This window comes from Lissotriton helveticus, chromosome 3_1 (genome assembly GCF_964261635.1).
Source record: "Lissotriton helveticus chromosome 3_1, aLisHel1.1, whole genome shotgun sequence".
Taxonomy (NCBI): domain Eukaryota; kingdom Metazoa; phylum Chordata; class Amphibia; order Caudata; family Salamandridae; genus Lissotriton; species Lissotriton helveticus.
Window position 1 is genome coordinate 287,978,032 of NC_136061.1, and position 20,315 is coordinate 287,998,346.

The 20,315-nt window shown below is 51.0% G+C and overlaps 1 protein-coding gene across 1 annotated transcript in view; it reads right to left on the minus strand.

Moving 5' to 3' along the window:
- The window catches only part of BRIP1 (BRCA1 interacting DNA helicase 1), a 1,630,984-nt gene that overhangs the window by 1,423,369 nt on the left and 187,300 nt on the right, over window positions 1-20,315 (minus strand). The window lies entirely within an intron of this gene.

Genomic DNA, 20,315 nt, shown 5'->3' on the forward strand with positions numbered 1-20,315 from the left:
AAGGCCGGAACGGCGGAGGCCTCCAGAGACACCTCTGTGGTGGCAATGTGGGGTAAGGCGGGGACGACAGCACCCGCTGAGGAATTGACGCAAGCTGCTGGAGACGCGCTGCCAGTGACCCAGGCTTTCATGACCTCCTTTATGTCGGAACTCAAGTTGAAAATAGGCTCTCTAAGGTCGGAGGTCCACACCTGTGTGAAGGAACTGCGGAGGGAAGTCACCGATCTTGGCGACCGAGTAGACGGGCTGGAGAAGGCGATGGACGCCCGAACGGAAGACCAGGAACAACTGTGGCAGCGACTGGTGGCGCTGGAGGAGTAGAACATTGAGCTGCAGGTCAAACAGGAGGACCTGGAAAACAGAAGCCGCCGGAACAACCTCCGCATTAGGGGAGTCCCTGCTGGAGCGGAAGGGAAGGACATCTAGGCCTACGTGGCACAGCTCCTCCACGAGGTTTGGGGGACGACGACGCCTCCCCCCCCCGACTCTGGATCGGGCCCAATTTTTTCACCGAGAAGGAGGCGATTCTGAAAGAGGCGAGAGACAAGCCTGATCTACAGTATGAAGGCCACAAGATCCAGATATTCCAGGACTTGGCACCCAACACCTTGCATAGACGGCGAGTCTTCAAACCGGTGACGGAAAAGCTACTGGCGCTTGACGTTGCCTACCAATGGGGGCATCCCTTTGCCCTTATCTTCCAGTGGAAGGGCCGGCGACGAGTACTACGGTCCTATCAGGAAGCAGCGCAACTGCTCGGACTGCCAGACTCGCCAGCGCACAGTCCCTCCCGACAACGACGCCAAGAAAGGATCCCGGCCAGACCATCTTGGACTACAGTGCAGAGATGTCGCCGAACGCCTCCAGTGGACGAAGCCTCTGCCTCACAGGCCAAGCAAGATATCATAGCACATATTAAATCCCTCGAAAGCGATAGAGAAGGATCGCCGCCGCGTCCGACCACCCCGTGACCACCTGACTGGCAGTACGATGTACAAGAGCGTTTGTGCCCCGGTGGACGGCACCTCCCTTCCTCATGAATCACCCATGGGATATTTACCCCACTTGCATGCCCCAATCTACATACTGGGTGGCGGGGACACCGGGGCTCTGGAGATAACAACCCTTGCATCACTTTTAGACCCCCCAGGCTGTCCCCTAGGGAGTGACATCCCGAAGTGCATCTGAACCTGTTGGTAGAGGATGCCTTGTGACTGGGACAGTACGATGTGGCCCTGTTGGCCTTTGGTGGCTTTTGCTGCCCGTTGGCCTGTTTGGGCGCTACTGGAGCCTTTACCCTTATGCTCTCCTCCTGACTTCTTTCTTTCTCTTTCCCTCTTTTTCCTTTCCTCCTCGGCGTACAGTGGAGAGGAGACTAGGCGGTGGCAGCTCCCTGGTTGGAGGATTGCAGGGGAGCTTCTTTTGCTTCTCACATCCTATGGAGGTGGGAGTGGGGAACACAAGCGGGCCCTATACATTATGACACATGGCTGTATGCGCGCCTAGGCCCCTGAAGATTCTATCCCTCAATGTCAAGGGCTTAAATTTCCCCAACAAACGGAGGCAAATGTGGCGCTACCTTCTCCAGCGAGACCCGGACTTAATATTCCTTCAGGAAACCCACTTGAAGCGCGTGGACACGAAGCGCATGGCGCACCCTAAATATCCTCTCCAGTTCTGGGCTACGGCTGACTCCGAAACAGCGGGGGTGGCAATACTGTGCAGGAATGGCTTCAGGCAGGGGGATTCTGGGCCTGTCAGAGGTGGCGATGGACGCTTCCTTAAGGTCACGGTTAAAATGGGACGGCGTCAGTTTACGCTATGCAACATATACACGCCCAATCAGATGCAGGATAGATACCTTCAAACACTTTTGCGGGATCACATCATGTGCGATAACTCATCCCTGATACTAGGAGGGGACTTCAACCTCGTCTGGGACCCGGGCCTGGACCGTAGCGAAACCTCATTTAGTGGAACCAGGACCATGTCCGCTGCCCTGCGCACTCAGATAGCGGATTTGGGGCTAACTGACGCATGGCGTTATCAGAATCCGGGATTGAGGGACTACTCGTTTTACTCACACGCCCACAGATCGTACTCTCGCATAGATCTTCTGTTTATTTCGCATGACTTGTTGCGGGATGTGCTAGGAGCCTCCATGTCGGACATCTCATTGTCAGATCATGCCCATGTCGGACTGCTGTTACAGGACCCGAATGCTTCCCCTGCTCGGGAGACACGCTGGCGCCTACCGCCGAGTGTCCTCCGGGACACGGCTGATGTGGACAGCATCTGTGAAGCTATTGGCTATTACTTTCTTAATAATGACATCCCGGAAACGCCATTCCCTGTGGTGTGGGACGCCTTTAAGGCCACGATCCGGGGTCACATTACCTCACTATCAATAGCAAGGAGGCGCGAGGCCACTAGCCTGGAAGATAACCTAACAAAGGAGATAAAGCAGGCTGAACAACGCAACCAACTGCACTCCTCGTTGGAAACTAGGAGATGACTCGCCAATCTACGCGGACAACTTAGGCTACTACGCACCAACAAGGCGGAACATTCTCTCCTGGCGTTAAAACAAAAGTATTTTGAGGGAGGGGACAAGGTAGGTAGCTTATTGGCGGGAAGGCTAAAGGTTCGGGCGGCCAAGGCCCATATAGCCAATGTCCGGCTACCTGGCGGAAATAGGGCTGTCTCGGAGAGAGACAAACGTGAGGCATTCCAAAGATATTGCGCTGCCCTGTACCAGAGGGAAGCCCCCCGAGCGGAAGGGGTTGAGGCCGTCTTGAATGGATATGAAGGGACGCCGCTGTCTCCGGTGTGTGCGAAGGATCTAGAGGGCCTTATCCTCGAAGAGGAAATAACGGCAGCAATAAAGGACCTTCCTTTGGGGAAGACACTGGGACCAGACGGCCTGCCCCTGTCCTTTTATCGCATGTTCCAGTCCCAACTCCGACCCCACCTCCTGTGGATGTACATCTCCTTTACCGATAGCGTGGGGCCATCCCCTGATATGGGTATGGCGGAGATCGCATTGATACCGAAACCTGGGATGCTGTGCGCATCCTACCGTCCTATCGCTCTGCTGAATACGGACCTTAAAATATACACCAAACTCCTCGCGAAGCGCCTTGAACAGCATATGCCGAGCCTTGTGGACCCGGACCAGGCCGGATTCATCCGCGAACGGCAGGGAGCGGACAATGTGCGCAGGCTCGCACATCTAGTGGGGAAGGTGCATCATTGGAAAATCCCGGCCTGCCTTCTGTCGCTGGACGCGGAGAAGGCCTTTGACCGGGTGGACTGGACTTTTCTACAGGCGATTTTGCAGAAATTCGGACTCGGTCCTAAGATGGTCACGAGGATCATGGCCCCATATGTACGGCCACAGGCCAGGATTCGGGTTAACGGCACGCTGACAGCGCCGTTCAATATATGCAGGGGTACAAGGCAGGGGTGCCCGCTGTCGCCCCTGCTGTTTGCTCTCGCGATGGAGCCTCTCGCAGAAATGATCCGGCGAGCACCGGACATACATGGCATCACCCATGGAGGTCGGAGCAACAGGGTGGCGTTGTTTGTAGACGACCTTATCCTTACACTGACGCGTCCACGGGAATCTCTTCCGGCCCTGCACAGGGTGCTCAGCCTCTATGAGGGCGCCTCTGGCCTCAAGATCAACCATAATAAGTCATGGGCCCTTAATCTTACAATCCCGAGTGAGGACCTGCCTGCTATTAAAGACGCGTCGCCCTATCAGTGGGCTGAGCGCCATGTCCGCTACCTAGGCCTTTTGCTGACCCCCACCCTGGATGAGTGGACATCAGTGAACTGGCGGGAGTGTAGGATGGCAATCCTCGAGGATATGCGGAGATGGAGACCCCTGATGCTGTCCTGGTTGGGTAGACTGAACGCTATTAAGATGTCGATTCTCCTAAAAATCCTGTACCTATTCCAATGCCTACCCACTCCGATCCCACTTAATTGCATACAAAGCCTACAATGGGAACTTACATCCTTTATATGGGGCGGGAGGAAGCCCCGCTTCTCGCAGCAGCTCCTCATGTCGCCGCGGGACAGGGGGGGGTCTGGCCTGCCCTAACCTGGTGCACTACTACTGGGCCTCGCACCTCCGCTTTGTGGTGGAGTGGGGAGTAACGGAAAGTGAGAAAGGATGGCTCCACAAGGACCGAGCAGTGACGGGGCGAACCATCTGGGACCTAGCATGGCTGCATCGCGCGGCTCGCTCCAGGAGTGCATATATGGCGATACCCACAAAGACAGTATTGGATATATGGGACAGGGTGGCTGTGTCCAGGGGCCTCACCACGTTTCCATCCCCACACACCCCCATAGTCGGGAACCCACACTTTCCGCCAGCCCACAAATCCAACGCCTTCGACAAATGGGCACAGGGCGACTGTAGGGTAATCTGTGACCTATATGACGGGGGCACACTTAAAACATTCGAGCACTGCCGGGAAGAGTTTTGTGTACCACGGGAGGCAAGGTTGCAGTACGCCCAGCTCAAGCACTGGGTCTCTGGGGAGGGCGTGTCCACGTGAGAATTTACCCCCTTCGAAAAATTAGGGTGCTCCCTTGGAGGGTTGAAGGGACTGGTCTCCAAGATCTATCGCATCCTGCAACACCCGACAAGCATGCCATCTCATACATACCAACGTCAATGGCAGCTGGCGATTGGCGCAGACATTGAACCCCCACAGTGGGAGAGGCTCTGGCGAGACATCCCCAAGATATACCGGTGCATCCCGCAGAGGGAGAACGCTTACAATCTCTTGACCCAGTGGTACTACACCCCTCAGCATCTTCACAAGATGTTCCCCGCGGTCTCTCCCTCGTGCTGGAGGTGTTGATCTGCATCAGGGGACTTTGTCCATATATGGTGGGGATGCCTAGTGTTGTCTATCTTCTGGAAGGAAGTCCTTAGCCACATAAAAAGGGTCCAGGTGTTTCCTCTGCCTGAAGATGTGAGCACGATCTTACTCAGCATTAAACCTGCCGGTCTTAAGGCGCTTACACATAGCGACTGGATCCTGATGCTCCAGATGTTGGGAGCAGCTAGGCAGCTCATAGCTCTATACTGGAAGAGGACCGAAGCCCCCCCCATAGCAACCTGGTTTGTAAAACTCTGGCATGTTATCACAATGGAATTTCTCACAGCGCGATTGCAAGCGAGCGACACACGCTTTGGGGCTGTCTGGAAGCCCCTGGTTAGCTACCTCTGCAACATAGAGCACGTGCGACACATGCCCACCAGGCTTAGGACCCTGCGCCTCTTTGACGATGCTGTGGCCCCGCCCAATCCCACTAGATTGCTGCCTTAGACACCTCTGATGGCACAGGCAACGTGCTGCAACCCTCTACCCGTGACTCCCCTCCCTGGTGCGCACCTTACTCTCCTCCACTACACTCCCTGTTCCTTTCCTCTCTAGTACATCTCCTTCTTTTCCTCTCGCTTTCTCCACAGACTCTCGACTTCGTGTATGACCTAGGAACCCCGTTGGGCTGCCTGTTACCTGTTGGACTAATTACTGGGTTATCTTTTATGAATACACCTGTCAAATGGGATATCTGCAATATCTGATAATTGCCACTACTTACAGCATTATACGTGGCCGGCCCCAGTGGGGTTGTAGGCAAAACGCTGTCAACTATGTCTTCTTGTGCGGGCATTTAGGCCCTATTACTGGACTACATTTACGCGGCCGGCTCTGCCTAGGGTTGTAGGCTTAACGCTGTGTTCCAAATGCATTTATTACGAACCCTGTCGTTTGAAAATAAAACAGATTTGAAGTAAAAAAAAAAGGCATTTACAAATAGTAAATGTCCTTTGTGAATACCAAAAGTTGCAAAGTTAGACCTTCGTCTCAAATTACCTTTGTGAATCAGGGCCAAAGTGTTCACATAATACACCCTAGAAGTGATGAGTGCCTGAATGGCTGATTTTCTGGCTGAGAATGAGAAAATGCAAAAACAATTTCAGATCGTCTCGACTTTGATTTGTTAAGGACTTTAACTGTTGGTCAACCAAGCTCAGGATAGATCTCACTTTTTCAGAATGTGCTGCAGACCAAAGCAAGAGCCCACCACAAAATTAATTTATGGTGGAAAGGAAAGATGGCCAGCAAATTTGACACCAAGATTTTTGACTACTCCACCCTGCAGACCCAGCATGGGGGCACCATCCAGCCAAAAGATTTTCTAAATTGCCTGAGAGTTTTAATAGAAAAACAATAACTGCCAGCGTTGCATATAGACCAATTCATACGGTGAAATATGTCGGGTGAAAAATGGGTATCAAGGCAATCTATGTATTTCTGAAATTGTCACAAGATATGAAGCTTAGGAGCAGTGGTTATTTGTACATCTCTGAATTTGAAGGTAGCCTTGCTAGCATATGATTTGGAGGGTATTTTTCAAAATGTCTTCTTTCTTACACAATGGCTTACATTTGGAAGGTGTAATTGCAGTGAAATCCTATTGGGAATAACACATGTTCTACTATTCTATGCTCCCACATGTCTTCTGATAAAAAGGGTACTCCACTTGTGTGGGTATGCCTACTACCTGCGACAGGAATCATGCCAAAACACAACATGGACACATCACATTCTTCCACTGAAAACTGACCCTTTTCCCCCAAAGTGGGTACCTGTGGATTTAAGGCCCTAGATCAGTCGGCATCTTGGGAAACCTAGCAAACCGGTAAATCTTTGAAAACAAGACTCCTGGGGGAATCCAGGGCTGAGTGACTTGCATGGCTCATCTGTTTTTTTATCCAGAATCCCTTGCATACCTTGACTAAAAAAAATAAAAAAAATTCCACAAATGTATCTGATGGAAAGTTCTGGAATCTGCGGGGAGCCACAAACTTCCTCCCACCAAGCATTTCCCCAGGTATTGTGATAAAAATAGTACCTCACTTGTGTGGATAGGCCTAGTGCCCGGAACAGTAAACGGCCCAAAACACAACATGGACATAACAAATTTTTCCACTCAAAACTGACCCATTTTTAGTAAAGATGGTAGCTGTGGGTTTTGGGCTCCAGCTCGGCCGGCGTCTATGGAAACCTCACAAACCTGCACATTTTTGAAACACCGACAGCCAGGAGTGTATGGCTTGCATGGCTCTTACACACACACATTGTGGATAAAAAAACACACATTTTCCTTACAATTCTGTGACGGAAACGTCTGGAATCTGCAGGAAGCCATGAAATTTCAACCACCCAGTGTTACCCCACCTGTGCATACCAAAAAAACTGCCCCACAAGTGGTTGGGCCTAGTGCCCGCTAAGAAATGTAAAAACAGAGGTCAATGCGATTCCCCTGGCGAGGGCGTCCATTGACCTCGGTTTGATCAGTTACTGTCCCGGGCACAAGGCCCAGCCACACAAGTGGTGCAGCATTTTTATCGGTACAAGTGGAGTAGTGCTAAGTGGTAGGAACTAAGTGCTAAGTGATTGCTGCATATTCCAGAAGTTTCCATTACAGACACATAAGGAAAATGTGTGATTTTGGGCAAAGTTTGAGTTGTGGGTAAGAAATCTTTGTGGGATCCATGCAAGGCACACCACCCTGGAAGCCTCTAGTTCTCAAAAATGTCTGCAGTTGGTAGGTTTTCATGGGTGGTGACTGAGCACGGCCCCAAATCCCACAGCTATCCCTATTGCTGATCTCTCCATTTAGCCCTTTAGGGCCTTTTATGTAGTGGTCTCTTGGCCTACTCAAACAAGTGTGGTACTGTTCTTATAGGAAGACATATGGGATCTCACAAGGTGGTAGGACATTTTTGGCTCCCCACGGATTGCAGACGTTTTCCTCACAGAAATTAGAGGAAAATGTGTGTTTTTAGTCAAAGTTTGAGGTTTGCAGGGCATTGTGGGGAAGAAAATGTTGTGGGATCCACACGAAGCACAACACCCTGGACTTCCCCGAGTGTCTACTCTTCAGAACTGTCTGGGGCTGCCAGTTAGTTTTTTGCAGATGGCAGCCTACCCAAGCCCAAAATGTGCAGCCATTCACCATTGCAACCGGAAATGGCTCAAACGTAACATGGACACATCACATTTTTCCACTCATAACGTACCCTTTTTCAGCAAAGGTGGTAACTGAGTCTAGTATGCTTTTTGCCCCCCGCCATAAGGGAGCAGATTTGGGGGTAATGACCGCCATCTGCCCCTGGGGTGGGGGCAGAAAGACTGTCAGCACGTTTTGTTTGGGGATGGGAGCATGGCCATGCCCATGATGAGCAGCAGCCACACCTATATTTTTTTTTAAAACAATAATCCTTGGTGTCTAGTGGGCTTTCTGCCCCACCGGAGGGAGCAGATTGGGGGTAATTACCCCATCCACCCTCCAGGGGTAGAAAGACGGTCTGCCTTGTTTTTGGGGTGGGAACATGATCATGTCCATGAAGGGCCGCCCCACCCTTATATTTAAAAAAAAAATCCCTGGTATCTAGTGGGCTTTCTGCCTCAAGGGGGCAGATTGGGAGTTATCATGGGGTGCAGACAGACTGTTAATAATTGTTTTGTGGAGTGAGGGCATGACTATGCCCATGAAGGGCTGCCCCACCCCTATATTGAGTGGACTTTGACTCCCCGGGAGGAGGGGGGTGCAGATCGGAGGTAATTACCCCCATTCTCCCCCCAGTGGGGGCAGAAAGTCTGATTTTGTAAGGTGTTGGGGGAGCACACGTCCTTGCCCAAGGGGGAGCTCCCCAAAATTCCTAGTATCTAGTGGGTGGATCCCTGCTTGATGAATGCTCTCCTATGGTGATCCCCAAGCAGGGATTCACTGGACAGGGATATCATTGGAAAGGGAAGATTCTCCTCTTTCGCCAACAATACCTCTTACACCCCAATGAGTGCTCAGGGGGTTGGGATATGCCCCCTGAACACTGATGCAGAGAAAGTAAAATGAGCCAATGGGCTTGTTTTAATTTCACTTTACTGTAATGACGTCTGTGAGCCCAGCGTGCTGCTCGTCATTACACTGAACCAAAAAAGAAGACTCAGGCTGATCAAGAAGCTCTTCCTGAGCAGCCCGAGTTTAAAGAATAATAAAGGACTCCCTCTGATGTAGAGCACCACAGGGGCCTTCATCTGCCTCCAAAGTGTCATTCAATGGCAGACAGACACACAGGGAAAGTAGTGCAAGTGTCGTCCATTGACCGACACCCAGACTTAAGAGGTTAAAGTATGACCCAATAAACACTATTCACAGCATCATACTTATTAAATCAGTTCTCAAATTAAGCAATGTGCGTTTAGGTGGCTATAAAAACGCTGCAGTAGAGGGAAACTCTTAGTAGTAGGCATTAAAAAAGAAAAGGATGGGGAAGTAAGCATCCTAGGACCGGTTTTGGGGTATCACCTCGCATCAGCCAGGCCAGCTTGATTCCAGTAGCATGATAAGCAAGAGACCCACATCTGGGCATACTCTTTCCACTTAGGGCGACAAATACAAAAAGAACAAATAATGGACGGACTGGGGGTGAGTGGTTGAAAGTTTCAGCACTCCTTCCATCATCTACTGTGTTTGATATGTTTGCCCTGAGTGGGCAAGGGTATGCCCAGACGTGAGTCCCTTGCTTCCTGTGCCACTGGATTCCAGCTAGCAAGGCTGATGAGGGGTGATACCCAGAAACCGGTCCCAGGATGCTTACTCCCGGTCCAGGGAGCTCCTGGTCTGGCAGTACGGTCTGGACTGTTCCATGAGGAGCAGGGTCAATGCTGATTTGCATTGGGCTGAGTCCAAACTGGGGGGGGGGCGGGTGCATAGTGAGCAAAAGAACGATGGATTAAGCCCAGATCCATGACTGGAGGGAATGGTTGAATAGTTTCAGCACTCCGTCCATCATCTTGTGTTTGCTAAATAAAAAATACATTCATATATTTATAAATAGCACTTGCATCCAACAGGAAGAGAATAGATTTTGCAGGAAGTTATTAGGCGTCCCAATATCCACACCCCAATATACCTGCCATAATGAACTTAACTTACATTTTATCGAAGATTTATTAGGGCCCGCCCTGCCCTTTTCTGGTTATCGGTCTGGAAAAACCAGGACACATCACAAACGAAAGAGATTATCAGTGACTGTATAGGATGCGCGAAAGGGAAGGACATAGCATGGCTGTCAGGGGTGTACCAGAGCCTTTGCAGCATTAATAAGGGAAGAATTTAATCAGATCCTAGAGCAGCAATGGCTGCGAACAAAAGTGAGCTCAGGAGCGCGCTCTATTCGCTATAAAGAGCAGAAAGGTTAAAAAAGGAATCTAAAAAATCCCTTGTTCATAGATATATGGCTATTGAAAATTCTATACACCCGCTGGCTAATTACATTACCTTGCCGATGAGCCATTGGGAGAGGAGCCTTTTGTTACGTTTAAGGGCTGGCACTATTAAATTTGTATTATGTTTTCCCCTTGGTCACCACTCCGATCTTGATTGCACACCTTGTCCGTGTGATGGCCAGAGTGGCCAATCTATTTTACACTTTTTGTTCTTTTGTAAATATTACTTAAAGTATATTAAGCAGCTCCTAACTCCGTATTTTAAAAAGCATATCCCCATCAGTTTAGAAAACGCTTTCTTGAGATTACTTACCCTGGATGATGAAGAGTTGGTCTTTCGCACAGGTACTTTTTTGAGAATTGTAGTTCGAGCACGTCAAACGATGTCTAATCCCTTAACTTATATATCACCTATTAATGAATGTTTACAAACCTAACAATCATTGTATATTGTATGGTCCTATGGTTTTTAACTTGTTTGTTGTTGAGTCTTTGTATTTTTATGGATACGACGTTATCCGACTAAAGTGTCTTTGAACCTTGATCCTAGATAAATGGAGGGGCTTTGGGTCCGCCCTCTTTGCCCATTGGTCTGCCCAACTCTCATTCATATTTTCCTTTAACCCTCAACAGTAGACAACATGGGACAATGGGTCAGTCCTCTTCAGCCCTAAGGCTCAATCTGAACTGTGCCTGATGAAAAGGGGGGGCCCTCGGCCCCCCCGCACGCATGGCGGCGCGGCGACCGTCGCCCCCCTCTTCCCCCTTGAGGTCATTCGGCGGTGGGGGCGTGCCCTGAGGGGGTGCGGCCCACCGCCGATTGGCCGGCGGCCCTCCTGACCCGGATTCAATTTAGTGGGTCCGGGTCAGGGGGGACGGGCGATAGGAGGGGCCGACCGGCCCCTCGGGAATAAGAGGTAGGGAGCGCCCAGGAGACCCCCTTGTCCCTGGACGCTCCCTCGCTGAACGTCGTGCCCCGCGTTCGGGGCTTCTTTGTTTTTATAATTTTTTCCCTTTTGTATTTTTCAGGTTTCCAGTTCGAGGACGAACTAGCGAGCACCTGCCGGCCGGCCCGAGCGGAGCCCTGCAGTTGAGAAGAGGAGGCGCGCGGGCAGAGTGCTTCCGAAGCACCGTGATCTGAAGCGGCGGTGGAGCTGTGCCGCATGGGATCCAGGCAGCAGTAGATCAAGTCGGTGATACGCGGCAAGGACCGGCGCGAAGTGAGGTATTTGGGCGGGGTTGGGCGCTGCATCGGGGAGCGGTGAGCAGGACACGCACACTCTGCGGACCCGGGCAGCACCAGAGGAATAACGAGGGGGCAGAGACCTCTTTGTTCGGCGATACAAGGGATTTCCCGCCTTCGGGGGCATTTCGAAAAGCGGGCGCCTAATCAGAGGCGGTAAACTAAGTAAACGAACGTTTTTAGCGCGTAATCAAAGCCAGGGGACACGACAACGGTTGGTGGAAAAGGCTGGATTGGTGTGATTTATCGCTCGCGTGTGGGGCCACAGCCTTGTTGTTAAAAGTGATACGCTGTGAGGAGAGTTAAGCAGGGTCGACCAGGGCAGCCCCTGGAAGGGAGATCCCGGGTACAGAAGTGTACGATTAAGGATAGGTAATTATTGCCTAGGAGGTGTATTTTCGTGCTAGTTGGGACATTGCACAACTGTCTTTTCCCCTTTAAAGTGATCTGTGAAAATTCAATTAATTTTAAGTGTTTAGAACAGTGAGTTGGCTTTTATATCTGCTTTTCATGCCTGTTCTTCATTTAGTAACAAAGGGGGGCAATTGTTGGTAAGAAGTAATTCAATAAGTACTTAGGCCCCCCCTTTTTTCGCTGGTCTAAAGAGAGAGTTTTGGGGTTATTGTCTACATCAAAAGTTAGTAGGTGCACATCACCAGAAAATTAACGGGGGGGTTCAAGCCTCCATTGGATGTAAGTTGGACTTGTATAAGCCTCCTTCTGTGTTGTCGCACGGTGTTAATACATCTCTCCATTTCAGGCACCTAACGACGTTATTTCGTGCAGATTCACTCATTGGACTTGGCGTAAGGACGTACGGACTGTCAACACCCAACTTGGTGCGCAGGACTGGTCGGTAAGAGGGATACGGGGGGCTGGCATTCATCGCTCCTGGTGGCCGCCGGGTGGGTCTACATTAGGTTTACTCACCCCTTACATAAGCGGACAAGCCGCTAGTGTTGCGGTCGCCGTTGCATGGTGCTGAAAGCCCCCTGGTGACCCTCCATCAAAAGGTACACAGAGTTGGCCTGTTGTGATATTGAGAGAGTAGGCTGCTGTTGTTGGGGGTAGCATCATGCCAGGTCCACGGGGTGGAAAGAAGGGGTCCAACATGGAGGCTATGATGCGGGCCATGATGCGTGACATGAAAGAAATGAAACAGCAGCTAGGGAAAGTAAATGAGCTGGAAGCACGGTTTAATGAGAAGCATGGTGACGCCCCAGGTCCATCGGGTAGGCCTATTCGCAAGAGGGTTGCACCAGTGCCAAGGGGGGATTTTATCACCTCACCTACGAAGTCTAAGTCCAAGAGACCCAGGGATGATACCCCCACCCCAGGGCCAGTAGAGCCGGTACCTTCAGTGCCGTCGGCGGTCGTGCCACCCCCGCATATACCTATGCCTACACCCTCTGCCCCCGTGGTGCCGGTGCCTGTAGGTCAACCAGTAGACGCTGGGCCTGCTTCCCCACCGGTGCCCACAATCCCGGGTACAGGTGTGCCACACCCGGCACCCGCCCTGCCAGCTGTGTCGGTACCACAGGGCATAACCCCAGTGGTACCTGTTGTCCCTGTGGGTAATTTTGAGTCAACGCCCCCTGAATTGGTATCCCAGATAACGGCCTTGATGCCATGGCTCCAAAAAGGGGGAGCTTTCCCGAATTCTGCAGACCATGCAGCAGAGGCGGCGAAGTTTGTGGATAAAATCAGATTGGCGGCGGTCGCCAACAGTGTTGTCTTGCCAGTATCTTCTCCCCTTGCAGGTCCAAGTGTTCCCCAGCTGGACGGATTGAATGGGCAGCCGCCCCCGGTGCCCGCACTTGGTAAGGAAGTGGCATTGCCGCTCTTGGGGGACGGTGTTGTACCCTCCAGGAGCGAGAATCTGGCTCAGCATGTGTCATTAGCTGTGAAAGAGATGATTTGGGCGGATAAATACGTGTACATTTACTCGTTGTTGTTAGATAATAGGGAAATGGAGCAGGCAAAAGCACTAAAGGAGTGGATGCTCCCAAGTGAATGGAGGGCGCAGTGTACTAGATTTAGGGTTGAGGAAAATCTCAACAACTGGATGCAAGCATGGGCTGTATTCACTGCAGTTAAAGCGGAGCGTCCTCCAGATTTACAAGCAGCATTGGCATGCTACTCGAGCAGGATTGTGGGGTGGAGTCAACAGTATTCTGGGGAAGCATGGAAGGGTTATGATGTCAATTTCAGGAAGGCATTGGAATTCAACAGATCATTGCCATGGGACACGGTAGATTCCATGGCTTGGCACAAACAGTTCTCCGATACTGCACCTCCCCCTCAGTTCGGTGCGGGCAAGGTGTTCACTAGACCGCATCAGCCCTTTCGGCCCCCCCAAACGAGTGAGGTACCTGGGAAGTTTAGGGCAGGTGGGCCAGAGAAAAAAGGGGTGTGCTGGGATTTTAATAGGCGCACCTGCACAAGGACCGCGTGTAAGTTTAGACATGCATGTTCCTCCTGTGGGCACCCCTCTCATCCAGAAACTACCTGTAGGTCCAAGCAAGGTAACACAGGTCAGAGGGGTAGGGGAAGGCCATTATAATTCAAACAGGTTAGGCCCCCCCACACCAGTGGATGTGGCGGCAATGATTCCATGGTTGAACAGATACCCAGACCACACATCGGCCACCCTACTCCAAGAAGGATTTTCTAAGGGTTTTAGGATCCCGGCCGGGGGATACACAGGCAGTGCGCACTGTAGAAATCAATTGTCAGTCAAGCACAATCCGGCTGTTGTGGCCGCCAAAATTGACAAGGAGCTTTCATTAGGCAGGATAGCTGGCCCTTTTTCTGAAGTGCCAGTACCCAATTTTGTGTGTTCCCCACTGGGAGTTGTCCCTAAAAAAGAGAAGGGGCAATTCAGATTGATTCATAACCTGTCAGCACCTAGGGGGACGTCACTGAATGATGCCATTGACGAGGGTATCTGTAGTGTTAAGTACGCCTCTTTTGATCAGGCTGTTAACTTATTACAGGCCACGGGACCCGGGGCGCTGATGGCGAAATCAGACATAGAATCAGCCTTTCGCCTCCTCCCAGTCCACCCGTCGGACCAGCATCTTTTAGGTTTCACCTTTGGGGATAGGTTCTACATGGACAAATGCATGCCTATGGGTTGTTCTATTTCTTGCGCCTACTTTGAGATGTTTAGTTCCTTTCTTGAATGGGCCATGAGACAAGTGACGGGCCATCAAGGGGTCATGCATTACTTAGATGATTTCCTCTTCCTCGGTACAGCGGGATCTCAGGAGTGCGCACTGGCATTGCAGGAATTTTGCGTGCTCATGCGGGCTTTTGGGGTCCCTCTTGCGCCCGGGAAGACTGTGGGCCCGACCACCTGCTTAGAATTCCTTGGCATCGAGATTGACTCAATGGAGGGATGTTTTAGATTACCTAAGGACAAGGTGTACAAATTCAAGACATCGCTACAGTTATGCCTCCGGAAGGAGAAGGTCACTTTGCAGCAATTACAGGAGGTGGTAGGGCAATTGAATTTTGCACTGAGAATCATCCCCATGGCTCGCCCTTTCTCTCGCTCCATCGCCCACGCGATGAGGGGGCTGAGGGAAAAGCACCACCGCACGCGCCTATCGTCTGAAATTCGCCAGGATATGCTTATTTGGATGGCATTCCTGGAGGACTTTAACGGTAGGGTAGTCTGGCCCGGCCCGCTCACAACATCGGCGGAGTTGGGACTATGGACTGATGCGGCCGGTAGTGTGGGCTTTGGCGCCATCCTAGGGAACAGGTGGGTCGCTCAACAGTGGCCAGAAGAATGGAAGACATGGGGTCTTATCAGCAACATTGGCTTCCTTGAACTCTTCCCAATATGGGTGGCACTGATGGTCTGGCCCGAACACCTATGTAACCAATCAGTGGTGTTTTGGTCAGATAACATGACGGTGGTGGAATGTATCAACCAGCAGGGGGCGCGGTGTCCTTTCATACTTCGTCTGATCAAAGAAATTGTTCTGCGGTGCCTTAAACTGAATGCTAATTTTAGAGCCAAACATGTCCCTGGTATTTTAAACAATGCGGCTGACTCCCTTTCTCGCTTCAAAATGCAGGTTTTCAGGGAGCATCTTCCCACAGCAGACCCCTCGCCAGCACACTTCCCAGCAGTACTTTGGCAGATTGGTGCCCCAGATTACAGGACCTCGTGGTCGCTAGCCTAGCCCCCAGGACCAAGACGGCTTACGAAGGGGCGTTTCTGTCTTATTGTTCTTTCTTGGGGCCACAGTGGGAAGCGCTTTGGGCGAAGGAGGATGGCTTTGCAGCCTATTTAGAATGGATGCATAAGGAGGGGCGCTCGGTGGCAGCGGCGACCAGACATAGGGCAGCAGTGTCATTCTTCGCTCAAGCTAGGGGCTTCCGGGATCCCACTAATACCTTTATGATACGTAAGGCCTTAAGGGGATGGCGCCGTATTCAGGGACACCAGAAGGATAAGAGAAAGCCCATTGGATTGGCCCGGCTAACAGCCTTACTGGGCACGCTGGAGACTGTTTGTAACTCGGAGTGGGAGGTGCTTCTTTTTAAGGCGGCATTCTCCCTGGCATTCTATGGGGCGCTGAGAATTGGCGAACTTGTGACAGGTTCCAAGTCAGACCTACTAGGCGGCTTGCAAAAGGCTGGTGTGACGATAAGGGGGGACACCATGTGGGTGAATATCCAGAAATCAAAAACCGACCAAGAAGCTAGGGGTCACACCATAGTTCTGCAACGGGCCCCCGCCAACCCGTGCTGCCCGGTGAGGCACGTAGAATTATTCCACGGACTATTGGTAGGTTCAGCGGGCAGGGCATTGCTCTGTCACGCCGACGGGAGCCCCTTGACCAGGTATCAATTCAGGAGAGTGTTGGAGATGGGGGTTAGGAAAGCAGGTCTTGACCCTAAAGATTTTGGCTCTCATTCCTTCAGGATTGGGGCAGCAACTGAGGCGGTGGCGGGGGGCCTCCCGGTGGAAAGAGTGAAGACAATTGGGAGATGGTCTTCAGAATGCTATAAACGTTATGTTCGGATTGACATGCGATGATTACTTGTCACTCACGCCTGGTCTCTTTCCGCTCTCTTACAGTTTCTCAGACCTGTTACGCAGGGGAGGAATTTGTCGTCTGGCACCGCCAATATTCACCAGCACGGAGCGGCGACCAGGAAATAACGAAGAACACTGTCTGGATTGTTGGTCATTCATATGTGAGGCGAGCAGAATGTGTCTTCCTGTCAGGTGACAAGAAGAAAAGGGCGGCACAACTAGGGTTGGACATCACGTTCTTTGGCAGAGGGGGGTTATGTCTTCACGAGTTTAGGGGATTCTTCCAAGGGCTGTTAGCACGCCAGCAATCTCCACCGTCAGTGGTGATACTTCACCTTGGGGAGAATGATTTGGCAACACTGGGCAGGCGCATTCTGATTGAGGAGATTATCTCAACGGCGGGTTGGATGGCTAGGATCTGCCCCGGGTGCACACTAGTATGGTCACAACTCATACCTCGACTACAGTGGCGGGGGGGACATTCGGTCAGGGCGTTGAATCACTCGGTAAAGAGGATCAACACACGGTTGGATAGGTTGTTTCGGACCCCCTTGTTACAGTCAATACCTCATGGGTGCATCTGGGGTCACAAGTATTACTTGAAGGACGGGGTGCATTTGACAGAGGAGGGTAATGTCCTTTGGTCTGACAATATCTGGGCCTGGCTAGAGGGTTTTGAAAGGAGGAGGGTGTCCTAAGGCAGGGGCTAGAGGGGGAGGCCAGATCGTCGGTTAACAATGCTGGCCTGTGGCGGTAAGGTCATTATCGGTGAGCACATATTTGAGGTCTGAGGGGGCGGGCATCATCCTATGGAGGTTCCCGCCCAGGGGGATGGGCCTGCGGGCCACTCCCAGAACTCCAGGGGCAAGGTAATAGGCAAAGGAGCGCGGGTAGGAGTAGTTCACGCTTTCCTTAGGCTGGTAGCCACCCCGCGCGCGTGGACTCATGACGCCACCGGCGCAGAGTAAGGGCCCTCCTTTAGTGGGTAAATGGAGTTTAGGGCGTAGACCGGGCAACTCCCGGGGTAACACTGCGCATGCACACTTCTAGGGGGGAGGCGCAGCTTGTAGGACTTGACACCGGTAGTGACCCTGCCATATGGCCAGAAATGTACAAAAATCAAGTTTAGGATGTTTAGTTTAAGCTAGGAACAACATGTATTAGAGTTTTGTTAAGGTCAGGCTCTCAAACTTGTTGATAAGAATTGTATAATTAAATGTCCTGCTGATTTTTGTATTCATTGTTGATTATGCAATTAAAACCTTTTTTAATTTCATACTTTAATAAATACGGCCGGGCGACTAGCGCCCGCCTTCCAAAAAGTAAAACACGTCTCGTGTCCACATTCCTGGGTGTTGGGTGCCGGATTGGGGGGGAGGCGGCAGCTAGTCGCTGACCATGTGAAAAGGGGGGGCCCTCGGCCCCCCCGCACGCATGGCGGCGCGGCGACCGTCGCCCCCCTCTTCCCCCTTGAGGTCATTCGGCGGTGGGGGCGTGCCCTGAGGGGGTGCGGCCTACCGCCGATTGGCCGGCGGCCCTCCTGACCCGGATTCAATTTAGTGGGTCCGGGTCAGGGGGGACGGGCGATAGGAGGGGCCGACCGGCCCCTCGGGAATAAGAGGTAGGGAGCGCCCAGGAGACCCCCTTGTCCCTGGACGCTCCCTCGCTGAACGTCGTGCCCCGCGTTCGGGGCTTCTTTGTTTTCCCACCCACCATCCCTTGGAACAAAGTTTTGAGCAGTGTTATGTCGGGTTGAATGGTAAGTTTCGAAGGTACGGACCACAGGAGAGAGTGGGCTGTTGGGGTATTTTGTGATGCGTTTGTTTAGGAATTTTTCCCCTTTTAGCAAAATATGTGTGCTGTGAATTGTATTTGAAGCTACGTGTCTTTAGGCCTTTTTTCCCTTTGTAGCTATACGTTGATATTGTCATTTGGCGAAACATGTGTGAAGTGAATTGTAATTTAATGCCATGTGTTGTTAGGCCTTTTTTCCCTTCAAGCTATACGTTGATACTGTTATTTATTAGCCAGTGTAGCTGTCCTTTAGAATTTTTTTTTTTTTTTTTCCATAGGTCGTCGTATTTATTAGGTATGGGGCATGCGGTAAGGTCATTATCGGTGAGCACATATTTGAGGTCTGAGGGGGCGGGCATCATCCTATGGAGGTTCCCGCCCAGGGGGAGGGGCCTGCGGGCCACTCCCAGAACTCCAGGGGCAAGGTAATAGGCAAAGGAGCGCGGGTAGGAGTAGTTCACGCTTTCCTTAGGCTGGTAGCCACCCCGCGCGCGTGGACTCATGACGCCACCGGCGCAGAGTAAGGGCCCTCCTTTAGTGGGTAAATGGAGTTTAGGGCGTAGACCGGGCAACTCCCGGGGTAACACTGCCCATGCGCACTTCTAGGGGGGAGGCGCAGCTTGTAGGACTTGACACCGGTAGTGACCCTGCCATATGGCCAGAAATGTACAAAAATCAAGTTTAGGATGTTTAGTTTAAGCTAGGAACAACATGTATTAGAGTTTTGTTAAGGTCAGGCTCTCAAACTTGTTGATAAGAATTGTATAATTAAATGTCCTGCTGATTTTTGTATTCATTGTTGATTATGCAATTAAAACCTTTTTTAATTTCATACTTTAATAAATACGGCCGGGCGACTAGCGCCCGCCTTCCAAAAAGTAAAACACGTCTCGTGTCCACATTCCTGGGTGTTGGGTGCCGGATTGGGGGGGAGGCGGCAGCTAGTCGCTGACCATGTGGCATTTTTCACTGATCACTGTTTATATGCAACTATAAAGAAGTGTACAGTGGGCCTGATAATGCTTTTCCCGTTTGATTTCTGATCATTTTTAGTTATACTTATGTATCTAAACTATGTCTTTAGGTTACAATAATTCCTTTCCAACAGTACTTCTTCTTTGCACCAATAAAAAAGAACCGTTTCCTGTGATATGCATTGACACTAACAAGGATTTCTAATTGTAAAAATGTTATTGCACGCCTATGTTTAGACAGCACGACAGCATGCATTTTTTCCATCATTTGGGTTTTTTGTGGAACATGTTCCCAATAAAAAACTCTATTGCCCTAGCTTCCCAGGGCAGACCTATTAGCTTTGCAAAAACTCATTTAAATGGTTATTGGTGTTGATGGTGCTGCCTTTTCCCTTCTAGGTCGTTTCTTCTGTGTCTGAAATGTGCTTCTTATTTTAGTGAATGCTGCTTTGGGACTGGAGACTTTTCGATGATGGTCTTCTTTTCGTTCAGCGGTCCTAGGACTTCTGTTGTCAGAAATGGCGACCAATCCTGCATTTTAACAAGAGGTGTGCGTTGGGGGCGGCTCCCACTAGGAGTCAGCGACTGGACGCTGCAAAGGTTCTCTATGCCCCCTGTGTTACTAACTGCCTCCTCACCTTTAAGTAAGTGCACTCATAAAACAAAGGAAAGCACACATAGCACCCACAACACACAGGAACTGCCCTGAGTGGACAAGAGCGGAACACACTGTTTGCAGTTCCTTGTTTGGAAAATCATTTCTGTAAAAACACTGAGGACGGCACTCTAGCAACTCGTCAACACGGGCGACAGGGTGACTCAAAGGCCCTCTTTCAACTTTTAACATAATAGGAAAGTGCTACGGGCAAAAGGGGGCTTTTGCTTCAATGCAAATTGTTTTGAGAGAAGGACTAAGCAAA